Here is an 11,989-nt window from a genome sequence, read left to right as displayed (position 1 = left end):
ACATTTACTTTTATACAATTTCAATTGAGTTCATATACCTAAATTGATTAATCTAGGATCGGGGGTGGGTGAGTTCATAGGGTCAACTACAACTTCAATTAAGTCTTTTGGAAATTGCATGATGAGAGGATTAAAAATTACACATATCTTTTATAATTTTACAAAATAATTAAGATCAGTTCGGACCAAATTAACATTTTCAAAACTTGTCATTCTTTTCCAAAATACAAATCATCCATTTGGGAGAAAAATGTTTCATCATTTCAAATCTCGAGTTCTCACTCTTTTCTCTTTCTCACTCAATTATACAGTACAGACAACAACTACAACTACTCAACAAATCGCTCTACCCTTCAGAACAAATTAATTTTCTTCTTATTTTCGACCACATTGTGTTATTTTCAACTTCATTCTTACTTGTATCAGTCATTTTCTCTACCTTCGTAGGTAACAGAGTTCAAGAAGAGTTTTATATTTGTTAATTTTTTCTAAAAAATAAGGGTTTTTAAGTTAATGATGAAAAAGAAAACATTTAGTTGTATTATCCTCGAGAATGGGTTTACAATTTTTAGTTTTGATGGTAAAATCGTAGGAAGAACTCGAGAAAATCCTAGTTTCTGTCGCAGTGTTTTGTTATCTGTCATGGTATTGTTGGATGGTGTTTGTGGTGTTTGTGGTGGTGATCGTCGTCGTGGCACTGGAGGTGGTTGTTGGTGGCATTGGTTGGTGGTATTTGTGGTGACATTGGTTAGTGGTGTTTGTGGTGGTTATCGATGGTGTCAGTATTCATGGTGTTTATGGCATTGGTTGGTGGTGTTTGTGGTGGTGGTGACTGTTGGTGTGTCGTTATTGGTGGTGTTTGTAATGTATTTTTTTTAAATTTATGCATACATCAATTGTAATGTATTTTTTGTTTTTCTGTTGTTTGTAGGTAAAACATGTCTCCCAAAAGAAAAGAAAGTGAAAGTGGATCAACGTCTGAGAGAGATTCGAAGGAGTTTCCTGAATATTCTCAGTCAGGAAAACAAAGTAAAGCTGAGGAGAGATATAAAAAATATTGAGAGAGGTGGACAAGGGTCTGTAGATGCTGATAAAGAAAATAAAAGTGAGAAAGAGGAGAAATTAGAGAGTGAGAAAAAGAAAGATAAAGAGAAAGAGGATGATCATCAACATGATGATAACAGATCACCAATGGGGCGTGAATTAATATCGACATCCCAACATGATTCTGTCAAAACTTTTAGTATTGACAAGTTTCAAGTTGCGATGCCGATAAATGACAAAAAAAATATAAGAAGAACTAACTGGTGAAATTGTACTTAAATTCAGATGGGAAGTAAATTTATTTGTTTTAGGAAAATTACGAAGGACGAAAACATACACGGACTTTTTAAGAAGAGCTTCTTTGGACGCTTTCTTGAGTTGGCAGAGGACACCCCTGCCTGTTTCCCAATGAGGATGGTATATGGTTTTCTCAAGCACAGGATCAAGTAAGTGGAGGATAATGAAGATTCGAATGAAGGGGGCAATAAAAAGATGAATGAAATCCGGATCAACTACTGTGGCATGTCGGTTTGTTTTGGCTTACAAGAGTTTACCATAGTAACGGGCTTAAGATGCCATCATCCAGAAAAACCACCTATCGCCAAAGGAACACCACGCAAAAGATCCAAAGCAAGAAAACACAAGGAAAAAATAGATGAGTTGTTTGACATTGCTCGATGTGTCTTCAAAGCATCGAATTTGTTGACAGATCTCATGGATAAAATTATACCAAAGAAATACGAGGAGCAATTGTGCTTAGTTTGATTTTCCCATTCGGTTATATTGGCAAGAGACATCAACAAGCTCATAAAAGATGATTTGTTGGTGCGTACTGAGGATTTTGATAAATTCAACAATTATTTATGGGGATATGAAATCTTCTACTTGATTGTCCAATATTTACTGACAAAGCTATCCTCAGGTACGACCACATTATACAGCTTTCCTTGGGCTTTCATGGTAAAATTAATCACTATTTTAACTAATCCATTAAGTTATATTGAATATAGTTATTATGACTTTTTTTTTGCTTTCTTCCTGTTTATATTTTTAGGCTTGGGAATTTGAAGTCATTCCTTCCCTCCGAAAGCAAGTAATGGATAACCCGAATGAGGTTTCTCATCCAAGGATGTTTAGGTGGTTGGCTGCAAAGAGCAACACCAAAATTAAAAAGATTGATCTCCTTAACCCACTGGATGATATAGTACGTCTTCTTCAAGTAAAATAATTTTACTCAATGAAAGATATTGAACAGATGTTATATCTGGTACAACAGATGTTATATCTGATTCACCAGATGGGACATCTGTTGCGACAGGTTACCCATCTTGTGCAAACCGGTCCAATATATGGATAATTTATTGCGACAGATGATTGATATCTTACATCAGATTACCCATCTGTTACTTTAGTTCTCTGAACCCGAATCCTAACAGATTAACCATCTACTGCAAATTATGAAACAAATGTGTAATTTGATGTAACATATTGTTAATACACATACAGATCATCTGTTGCATAACATGTAACCCAATAGATTACCCGTCTTGTGCAACTAGTGCAATAGATTGGTAATCTGTTTTGACAAATGATTGATATTTTGCATCAAATTATCCATGTGTTGCTCTGGTTCTCTGAACCTGACTAAAATGAATTTTAACCATCTAACTGCAAACTATGCAATAGATGGGTAATCTGATGCAATATATTGTTAATCTGTTGGAAGAGTTGACTGTTAAAATGTTAACCCAACTGTGAAAATTATTATATTATATAATTTAAATGTATTTATTTTTTCTAGGTTGTGCATCCACAGATCGTGCCTACTGAGAAGGAGTCATTGATGACTTCTTATATTACTATAGGTCATGTTGATACTACTAGCAGACCCAACGGTGGAGTTAATAAGGAAGGAATTGGCTAGAGAAACAGCCATAAGAAAAGCAGTTAGGCAAGGTCAGCCTAATGTTGAATCTCTTCATGACCAACCTACTAAGGTAGATCCGGGTGCTTCTTCTTGTAGAGTTGTTGGTGTTGGTGGCAGACATGCTGATGCTACTACCACTCGTGATGATGAGCATGTAGATGCTCAAGAAAGCATCCCTTTTCACCCTTACAAAGGTTCCTCTCACCCCTCTTCACACTCGTATTCTCGTTGCGAATACAAAGAGTGCAAGGACAGCCAGGATAAACTCTTTCAAAAAGTAGAGGCTATCTCTAAAGATGTCGAGGAATTCAAATCCAAGAAGGGTGTCAGACTAGGTAAGGGAGCGATACACTCCTACATTATTGGTTAGGAGGAAGAAAAGAGCAATAACCGACGTACTCTCCTGTCATAAATAAAAAATAATTGTAACTCCTTCCTCTCAAAAAGCTGTTGAAGTTCAGGAATCATTCAAGAAGGTGGACATATACGTGGAACTTGGCACCAATGAGAAGAGGGATCTGCGTCAAGCCAAGAATGCCAAGCCAGGCGCACCAGATTACCCCAGGCCTCTCCCCCCCACTCCCCCAAGACTTCTAGACTATGACAGATATGCATATGTGGTACAAAGACAAGGCAAGATTACTTTTCTTTACCTAGCCTTCTAATCTAATCTAGCGCATGAAGAAGAAGCTACGCAATAAATATGAAACCTGTTGCAACAGCTGGGTATTCTGGTGCAACTGGTAGAGATTTTGTTGCAACTTACTATCCATCTGTTGTATAAATTGCATTAGATTATTGATTCAGAGAACCTTATGTAACAGATGGACCATCTTTACAATTACTAACCTATTTAAAATTGTCTTCTTATATCACAACATGTTGACAAATTCTCTGCCTCATGAGGAAAAGGCAATTAACGTACCCAAAAGTTTATGACGCTGTCGATAGGATAATGGACCTCGACTTCTGCAAAAAGCTCAATAATAAGTACGATCAAATCAATTCTGATACGTGTGGCGCGGGACTTGATTTCTTAGTTTCTACGTTGGACTTGGAGGAAGAAGAAATGATAAAATATGTTAGAGGAGAGAGGCTAAATCCACATGGCAAGAGCTGGACCGAGGCAAAGAGGATTCTTGTAGTCATTAGCGTGAACATCATACATTATCGGGCTATTGAGATACTACTCGAAGAGGGAAAGATCAAAGTTATGACTGCAACGAACCTACCGTCGACAATGTCGATCCTTTTCTCCTCGTGCAGCCACTGATGGAGCTATTGCCCATCTTGTTGAGGGAGAGTAAACTGATGAGTCATTTGCCAAAGGAAGTGTTGATAAAGAAATCATGGGATTTCGAAGGTCCAAACAAGGGCATGACCTATCCAAAAAATGATACCGGTTATGCGAGCGGCTCGCACGTTCTTACACACATCGAATGTTTGTTGACCGGCATAGAAATGACCGAGACAACGACCTTTCTGTAAGACAACGTTGTGGCAAACCTGCAAGAGGTCTGAGCTTATGGGGTACTAACTGGACGCTTGGAGCCTGTGAAATAATAATTTTTTATTTCAGTCATACTTCACTTTACTTTAAATTACATGTACATGTAGTGGCAATAATTTTTTTCTAGTGAATGAAAGTTGAGTTTTTTATAATACAATAGATTATCAATCTATTGTAAAATATATTCTAACTGTTCTGCCAGATAGTTTATCTATTGCAATAGGTTGGTTATCTATTGCATTATGCCGATCTATCTAATCTAAGTCTAATCTGTTGCAACAGCAGAAGACCTGTTTGATTTCAACAGATGACCTAAATTTTACAACATATGCCTAAATCTGTTTGATATTTTGCAATAATTACGCTAGAATATCCATGTGCTCGACAACACCAAACCAGTAGCAAATACACCAACATGAAAATTTTAGCAATTAGGCTTGAAAATCCATGTGCTCAACACCACCAAACCAGTAGCAATAACGGCAACAATGTAGTATCTTCTAGCTCGATTTTGTTTCACTTTCGAAGCCTTGACTTTCTTCAACGAACCCCATATTATACGATTTGCTTATGAAGGATGTCGTTCTTCATACCAATCAAAGTAATCGTATCCACCCAATTTCTATAAAAACAAGAACATAATTATAAGTCATTAATTAATCAATTATAAATTAAAAAAATAATACCTTTGAAATCTAACAAGTAAAAAATCTACGACCTAAATTTTATTGAGTACAAGAAGTCTTCAATAGAGCTTCATGACCGCACTTACAATATCAAAAATCGTTATCACAAAAAACAGTGAAAGATGCGCTCGGCATTGTCAAGCTCAGTTGAAAAAAAAAAGATGAAGAAAAGAAAGACCAAATGCAAATAATTTGAAGAATTTGAATAGATAAAAAAAATGACAACGAAAAAGAAGATTTGGGGATTCAGGGTTAGATTTTAGAAAGAAGATGAATATATAAGACACTGGGGGAAAAAATAACCATTGGGGGCAAAATCAGACGTCAAGTCAGCAAAAAGTGTCAACCTGACACATTTGTGCCTATTTTATTTTAGATGTTTGAACTAAACATTGTCGATGAATTTCACCTTTTTTATTTCAATTAACTTTCACATTTTTACATATAGTGGATATTTTTTTATGTCCAATGAAAGTTGAATTTTTTTAATGCAATAGACGTTGTAACAGATATTCTACCTGTTCTGACATATAGTTTATTTGTTGCAATAGGTTAGTCATCTGTTGCATTATGTTGGTCTTTCTATCTAAATCTATCTGTTGCAGCAGTGGAAAGACCTGTTTGATAAATTCCAATAGTTACTTACCTGTTGCAACATATGTCAAATTTGTTCGATACTTTACAACAGATGTTCCATCTGTTGCAACAGATACATTATCAGTTGCAATATTTGAATCTAGTATTCCATTCCAATTAATAAGTTCAAATCTAAGAAAAAAAATAAAATTCATAGATAAAATAAAATAAATCGAAGCCTTAACAAATTAACTGAAATAAAATCAACAAAAAAATGAAATATAAAAATATTGTTATGGGTACAGATCTCAACAAATACATCAACAATTTAAGTATTGATGTCAAAGATTCCTAAGGAGGGGTGAGGTTATTACTTTAACAGACTCAACTCAAGATATAAAGATCTACTCAATATGGATAAGTTGTTCTTCATCCGGTGCTATGAAATTCGGCTTTGCTCGTCGTGGATCTTTATTTTTGCTTACGTACGGTTTCTGCATTTTTTGTTCTCCGTATTTTCATAAACAGAGTAGAGTAGCATATTGTCAATGTTGTTCAGCAGTAGCTTCTACATCCACCTGGAAAGCCAGAATCGGTCAATGCTAATCACGAAGATACAACAAAACGAAAAAAGATAACTCATCTGTTCTGGCAAATCAAACAGGTCTTCCTCCTGTTTTAAATTTATCCCAAACAGATTATATTATTGTTGTAACAATGAATACTGTTGGGTCAAATTTCTACAAGAGGAAGACCTGTATGATAATTTTCAACGGATGAACCATCTATTGCAACATATGACTCATTTATTGTAGTAGATAGGTCATCTATTGATACAAATAAAAGCGGTAAGAAGAGCTATTTAATTTGCTAAAACAGATGAGACATATGTTGCAACAGGTATACATTATTTGGTGCAACAAGTTAATCAACGGTTGCAACACATGTATATAGTTGTTTGATAATTTTCAGTAGATGTGTCATCCATTAAAATAGAAATGTGTCTATTTGTTAGTTGGAAGACATATAAATTCACCTTGTTCAGCTCGTGCTGCTCTTCTTTGGATATTGTGCATTGCTCAGTGCAACACACGGATAGAGGAGTTGCAACTTCGCTCTTTTGAATGCTTGATAATGCCTTGGAAATCACATTCCTTCTCCTTTTAGTCTTAATCTCTAATAGAGTGGATGGAAATAAAATTCTTTTTTGATGGAATGACACCCCTCTTAGATGTCAATTCCTTTACAAAAATAGTTAATGCATTAATAGCATTAATCACTACATCATGTTTCGCCTTGTAGTCTTGTCATTTGCATGCAAAACATTCGTTGGGAGAGGCAAAATCTGTATAACCAGTATGATCATACTCATAATTGTTTGTTTTAAATACTGTAAGAGGAGCATCATTAGCATCAACAGCAACACCACTACCACCACCAATAGCTCCATCACCACTAAGACCATCAACAACAACAAGCCCACCCTCCAAATTTATTTTTCTTGTAATGGTTGTTGCTCCAAACAAATCCATTTTTATTCTGTCGATGGCCTTAGGATCCGATAAAGTTTGCACAAACTGTAAAGTAAGAAAAATGGCATCTCCAAGTCTCAATTGTTCGGAACTAGCGATGGGTGCACAATCTAACATAAATCATTACATATATTAGAATGATGATTAGATTATTCAAAAAAATTATTAATTAAAATAAAAACTTAATAATAATTATACTTACTGCATCCTTCGAGGGGTTGAAGAGATCAAGAAATTTTGTATTTTTACCAATTTTAACCGACAACCATCTCAAGATTCTTGGACAGAAAGTTTCTTACTGGTAGTTCACTTGTTGTATCAAATGAGAAATGGCTTCAAACGCCCAAGCGTATAAAATAACGTCAATAAATCAAAACCATTATTGAGTAAAAAAATGAATGATATCATAATAAAAGAAATAAATGAAACACTTATTATGAAAATCCATGGAAAGCGATATAAGTTGACTGTCTTTGGGCGCTAACGGAGTTAACAAATATTGGATGGTCATTTTGAAGCTTTCATAACTCCAAGGATAATTCTTAAATGCCACAAGATCCTTGGAGAGCGTTATTAAACCAACGTTTATGTTGTTGTTAACGTCTCTCACCCAAAGAATATTATGTACAAACCAAATCAAACTCAATGACTGTTTGTGCTTCTTTGAAAGTTCTTTACCTTTCAACGCTTCTATCAAATTTTTGTTTTTGAATCTTGAATCAACAATGGACACCAGGTCACCACAATCACACGACTTGCCGTTGCCTTTTTGGGGTGTGCGGGATGCTTTTTTGGGGGGTTAGAATAGGTATAACTTAAGAAGGATGATAATATTTTAGTCCAGTAACTATGGCAAACTCCTTCCAATCAAAACAAATAGACATGCCATAGTAATTTATCCACAGCTCATTCATTTTATCTTTGTTTTCATACATAAACCTACGCTTGAGAAGTTCATATACCATTTTTATTTGGAAATGAGCACTATTGTCCTCCGACAAATCAAGATATTTTCCAAAACAGCTGTCACTGAAATAAGCATCCAATATTTGTTCTCGAAGTATTTTTTTGAAGGTGTCGAAAGATTTTCCCATGTATGACTTAACCACAAAATCACCCGTTAAATTTGATCCACCATCGCACTACATTCTCACAGGATAACGATCAATGCTGAAGGTTTTGACCAACTCTTCGGCGGAAGGGCTATTAGCATTTGGATTGTCTCTTTTGAAACATTCCTCCTCCCCGTGTTCATCATATTCTGCTCCTGATTGAGATAACGCTTGCAAAGCAAGCTCATAGAGTGGTGGATGTAGCCTAGCTGCTTCACTAGTTCCTTTACTTAGACTTGATTCGGCTTCTATTCTTTTAGGAGCCATATTATTAAAATTAACAGGAACATAAAAAAATATATTATAGTTGATTAGTGCATCGTTAAAAAAGGATAACAATAAATCTAACAAGCAAAACAGTAAAATAACAGTTCTAACAGATCACTTATCTGTTGCACCAGGTAGTATATCTGTTACAACATATAACAAACTTGTTGCAGCAGATGAGCAATCTGTTGCAACAATATAAAATGTATCACTCATCTTTTAAGACAGATGAATGATCTGTGCAACAGATCATACATTATTGCAACATGAGTGATCTGTTGAAACAGTTAAATAACCTATTGCAACAGATGAGTAATCTTTTGCAATAATACAAAATATATCACTCATCTATTAAGAAAAATGAATGGTCTTTGCAGCAGATCATACATTTGTTGCAACATCATCTGTTGCAATATATGAGTGATCTGTTAGAACAGTTAAATAGCCTGTAGCAACGGCTGAGTAATCTGTTGCGATAATATAAAATATATCACCCATCTGTTGAGAAAGATTAATAGTTTGTGCAACAGATCACACATCTATTGCAACACATGAGTGATCTGTCAGAAGAGTTAACTAACCTACAGCAACGGCAGATTAATCTGTTGCGATAATACAAAACATATCATTCATCCATTGAGAAAGATGAATGGTCTGTGCGATAGGTCACAGATCTATTGCAACACAAAAGTGATCTGTTGGAATAGTTATCAACAATCAATATTGTTTTAATTTCTTCCAATATTGGGTCGCCTATCGTGGCAGAGAATGATCAGTTGGAAAAATCATGTCTTGGACATATCCTGTTAAAAGAGTTGATAGGATTTTATCCAACAGGAGCTTTATCTGTTGCATCAGATCATTAATTTGATGGTTCTTCCATTGCATCAGATGGTTAATTAGTTGCATCAAATTTTTTATCTGATACTTAATCTGTTGCAATATATGGTTAATCTATTCCATCAGATAGTTAAACTATTGCATCATATGCTAAATCTGTTGCATCAGATGATTAATTTGTTGCATTAGAATTATAATTTGATGGTTCCTCTGGTGCATCAGATGGTTAATTTGCATTATTTGACAAATCTGTTGCATCAGATGGTTAATATATTACAACAGATGAATAATCTGTTGAATAAAACAAAAAAATAGTAGCACAATTTTGCTCAACAGAAAAACAACAATATAACTATTTTTACCAAGAACAAGAACAGAACAAACCTACTCAAATCGTTGTTTTGTTTTTATAAGCACAAACAACAAAAATCAAAATTCAAAAAAACACAACAAACAACAAAAAATCATAATTCATTTCGAAAAAAAGAAGAAAAAAAATACCAGAAATTAGGGTTTTATTCAGACCACATTTCAAATTAAAGCAACAAATATTGAAATTGTTAACCAATATCATAAGAGAAGTTGGCTCAAGTTCCTCGTTTTCTTCAAAACTAAAAAGGCCATAAATTTTTACCAGTGAAAGAAGAAAAGGAACGATAATGAATTCGAAGCTGTTGTGGACGGATATGAAAGTTGTCACGTCGATTGAAGGTTGAAGTCGAAAAGAAACTCGAAGCCCAACTATTGGTCGTTGGATGTTGAAGTCGTCGAGGATTGAAAGGAGAAATTTGTAGAACTATTGGTTGGGAGAGAGTTGAGAGAGACTGGTTGATTTGAATTGAAGAAAGGTGTGGGTTGGATTGATTTGTATTTTGAAAAGATTAGAAAGTTTTGAAAATATTAATCAAGTTCACAATTAACTTAATCAAGTTTTCTAATGATGTTTGATCCTTTAAGATGGTTAATGTCACCAATCCTTCATTCAAGACTTAAAAGACACCTTTCTTTCAATTTTCTCAAGTAACTTAGACAGAGTGAAAACTTAGTGTCTGAAAGTATTGGAGACTATCAATTTGACAGTTAAGTTTTTAATTACTTAACTGCTAAGTTTGAACCTTTAGGTGCATAGTAAGTTTAAAAATTTGTTGTCTTTTAACTTATTGTGAATGACTTAATTAATAATAATTATAATACTAATAAATAATAATAATAATAATAATAATAATAATAATAAATAATGATTAAATTTTAAAATATATATATTAAAAACAACAAATAAAAAAATTACATATTTATATCTATCAATAAATATTTAAAAGAGTTAAGAAAGTAGTTCTGAGTTTAACGTCACCAGCTAGGCTTTTTTCTCTTCTTTTTTAGGTAAAAAGGGTTGTTGGAGCCTATTTATCAAATATTTTAGTGATATAAGGCTTTAGACGATGACCGTTTATTTTAAACTTTTCTTTCCCATGTATAGGTTGTATTTCAATGGCCCAATAAGGGGTTATATCTGTTACTTTATATGATCCTGTCCATTGTGATTTGAATTTTTCAGAAAATAATCTCAACCGACTATTGTATAATAGAACCTGATCTCCAACATTAAAACTCTTATGACAAATGAATTTATCATGTCATTTCTTTGTTTTCTCTTTGTATAACTTAGCGTTTTCATACGCTTCAAGTCTAAATTTCTCCAATTCATCAAGTTGTAACAAATGGTTCTTACCTGCGTCTAGAAAATTGAGGTTAAGCAATTTTATAGGCCAATACACTTTATGTTCCAATTCGACAGGTAGATGACAAGTTTTTCCATATACTAGCTTAAAAGGAGGTGTTCCTATGGAAGTTTTAAAAGCAGTTTGATATGCCCATAAAGCAACATCCAATTTTAAATACAAATCTTTACGAGAGGAACCAACAATTTTTTCTAAAATTCTTTTTAATTCACGATTGGATACTTCTACTTGCCCGTTTGTTTGAGCATGATATGGAGTTCCTATTTTATGAGTGACTCCATACTTTGACAACAAACTAGAAAATTGTTTATTCATAAAATGAATTTCTTGATCACTTATGATAACTCGTGGGGTTCGAAATCTAGAAAAAATATTTTTCCTGAGAAAAGAGCAAACAGTACGAGCATCATTGTTTTAGTAGCTATTGTTTCTACCCACTTTGAAACAAAGTCAAGACCCACAAAAATGTATTCATAACTATTTGAAGAAAGAAAAGGACCCATAAAATCAATTCCCCAAACGTCAAATATTTCACACATAAGAATAGAGTTAAGAGGCATTTCATCCCTTTTAGAAATGTTACCGTTTCTTTGACATTTGTCACAGGCAATGACAAATCATTTTGTATCTTTAAATAGAGGGGACCAGAAGAATCCAGCTTCTAGCACTTTAGTCGTTGTTTTTCTTTCTCCATAATGTCCTCCTACAGCTCCATCATGACAATGACTTAAAATATTATTTATTTATGATTCTAGT

The sequence above is a fragment of the Capsicum annuum genome, chromosome 4 (assembly GCF_002878395.1).
Source record: "Capsicum annuum cultivar UCD-10X-F1 chromosome 4, UCD10Xv1.1, whole genome shotgun sequence".
Taxonomy (NCBI): Eukaryota; Viridiplantae; Streptophyta; class Magnoliopsida; order Solanales; family Solanaceae; genus Capsicum; species Capsicum annuum.
Note: the sequence above shows the minus strand (reverse complement) of the source record.